The sequence below is a fragment of the Triticum dicoccoides genome, chromosome 5A, assembly GCF_002162155.2.
Source record: "Triticum dicoccoides isolate Atlit2015 ecotype Zavitan chromosome 5A, WEW_v2.0, whole genome shotgun sequence".
Lineage (NCBI taxonomy): Eukaryota > Viridiplantae > Streptophyta > Magnoliopsida > Poales > Poaceae > Triticum > Triticum dicoccoides.
The window spans coordinates 584,390,914-584,393,852 of NC_041388.1; the positions used below are offsets into that span (position 1 = coordinate 584,390,914).

The 2,939-nt window shown below is 40.8% G+C and overlaps 1 pseudogene; it reads left to right on the forward strand.

Annotated features, from left to right (window-relative positions):
- The first annotated feature begins 427 nt into the window (after positions 1-427).
- The window catches only part of LOC119303069, a 10,367-nt pseudogene continuing 7,855 nt past the window's right edge, over positions 428-2,939 (forward strand).

Below are 2,939 nucleotides of genomic sequence, written 5' to 3' on the forward strand. Positions count from 1 at the left end.
TTTCTTGTTCCTAAAATAAGCACTATGACGGGGTACTCAATGATGAAGGATGAGTTGTTGCGCGATGCTTGAAAGGTCGTATATGCAGACTTTGTAGTTATGAGACAAGGGGGTTCGACCTTTTTGACAAAACATGCATGATTCATTCCCGAGCAAAAGCATTTCGCGCCCTACGACTTGCATGTGATCCATGATCGCAATGTGAAGTCACTAGCCCATTGATGGTACACCATCTCCAACTCCCTCACGAAGTTCTGTGGTGCGATTGCACAAATGGAGAGAAGGTGGCCACCGGTCTCGCAACCATTAAGACCGGAACTTTTTTTCTTCTTGTTGCTTCACATGTTGGTCAATTTGATTAATTCAATGTTGCAACTTGATAATCACTGCCTGTTGTCTTATATAAGACCTGTGATGGATCCTTCAATAAACAATAAGCAAGTCTAGAAAGCCAACGAGACAGCTAACTAGCCGTAGTACTCCGCGTTTAGCGATCGACGTACGTACGTCCATGGCAACAGTCCAGCAGATCCGTCACGCGCAGCGCTCGGACGGCCCGGCGGCCGTGCTTGCAATCGGCACAGCGAACCCGGCGAGCTGCATGCTCCAGAACGACTACGCCGACTAGTACTTCCGCGTCACCAACAGCGAGCACCACGCCGACCTCAAGGACAAGCTCAAGAGAATCTGTAAGACAATGCATGCCCTGCACCTGCAGCGTAAACCTAACCTAGTAACCTAGTAACCTATAAACGTATCGGCGTACGTTTCCAATTTCCAAAGGGTCTATCTATGTCACATCTAGATGTGAGATAATAAGCTGACATCATCCTCTAATCTGTCCCCACTCCTGACAAACAATACGCCTGATTGCTCCCTGATCACCTCCAAGTCAAACAGTTTGTTTGTTGTCTGGGCAGCCCTTCCAGCCCAACAACCTCCGCCACCTGCCCTTGTTTTTGTTAGGCTTTTTTGTTTTTCTGTTTGTTCTTATTTGTTTGAGACGAAAAGGGCCACATGTGTACGCAGACCTGGGCCTTATTAGTAGAAAAATAACAATTAAAGTAGACTTGTTTGTCAACAAGTGCCTTGTTCATTTGCTCTTTCAAAACACTTCTTTCGTGCTTCCACTCTTGTTTTTTTTCCAACTGTACAAATAAATGAAGTTTCTGTCAGAGAATTCAACTTATGAAAATTAAAAAAGAGAAAAATAAAAATACAACAAAAAGGAGAACAAACACAAAAAGGAAAAAAAGTAGCTTCCTGTAGTTTAGAACATGCCGTCTGATGATCAACTATAGTTTGCATAGCTTATGAACAAATGCCATGAGATGTTTGCTCCTACTGGTCAGTCATACTGTCATTTCCTGAGTCATGTCGTTGATTATTGTTGTTCAACTCCAACTGGTCAGAATTTGTATCTTTGCTTGCAAGCTTCTGTTTAAAAAAAGACACAAAACATTTGCCGTCTGATGATCAACTATAGTTTGCATAGCTTATGAACAAATGCCATGAGATGTTTGCTCCTACTGGTCAGTCATACTGTCATTTCCTGAGTCATGTCGTTGATTATTGTTGTTCAACTCCAACTGGTCAGAATTTGTATCTTTGCTTGCAAGCTTCTGTTTAAAAAAAGACACAAACATTTGCGTGAAAAACATGAGCACCACCAAAAAAGGTAAATCTCTTGCAGTGATAGGGGAAAATGAAAATCGTAAACCAAACATAAGCACAGGAAAAACCACTGAGTCTACGTCAAAAAGCTATTGTGTACATTGAAAAAAACATGAAAGAACAACTTGCAAAAACCATCGAGTCTACGTCGAAAAGCTATTGTGTACATTATAAACATTCTTATAGACATTTTTGTATACTTTGCTTTGTTCAGTCAACTTGAGGCTATATGCATATTCAGGCATTTTTCATACGCATTTTGCACATTTAGACAATTCTCTGGGGCAGGGAGAAAACATTAACCATTAAATATAGAAAAACCTTGCTTTTGTCTCACTGAAATTAGTTATCAAAAAGTTTGAGAATGTGTCGCTCTACTAAAAGCTACACTACTACTGGGAAACAAAAACCTTGAGGACACATCGCCCTCTCATGCACGACACAAATACACATGTTAATCACTGAACATAGAGACCGAAAAATGAAAAAAAAAAAGCCTAAATCCAACAATCTCAATCACTGAACTTACATAATCAAAAATGTATGATCTCTCTGAAAAATAAACATCCTGGAAATCCCCCACATTCTGAATCCAACTAAAAGATGTGTGCTAACATTCTGAATCCCACAATCTAAACTTGCAGATCGAAAATGAAAAATTAAACATCCTGAATCCCACATTCTGAAAACAAACAGATTCAGAATGTGTGGTATGCTCTGGAAAACACTCTGAACTCAGAGTGTTGGATTTTGCATTTCTGTAAACACTCTGAATTCTGTTTTTATACCCTGGAGATGTGAACAATAACTTAATTTACAGTTTCAAGTCTGAAAACTTACAGATCAAATCAAAAACAGCTTGCATAACCTCATTGTCATCAACTAGCACCCCTCCCACCCCCTCCCCCCAGCACAATAATGGGCAGATGAAAAACAACTACCAGAAGCTAAGCTGAATTCATCAGTGTAGAAGCTAGCTTCAACACAGAGTATAATTTGTTCGTTGCTGACTCCAGACAAAACATCAAAAACAAAAATCGATGTATATGGCTCCTGCCATTCATTGTTGGCTGAGGCAACAACCTCCTGTAGCCGAAGCTCCATGGCTCCCCCTCGACTATCCCCTACCCCACCCCTATACAACCAACTTGCAAAACAACTGGGTGGTTTCCTACAGATGACGTGAACAGAGATCTATCCAACAACAAAACAATTTTTGCTCCTGACTCCTCGTAAACACAGCTGAGGAAATGGCAACAGGCAAA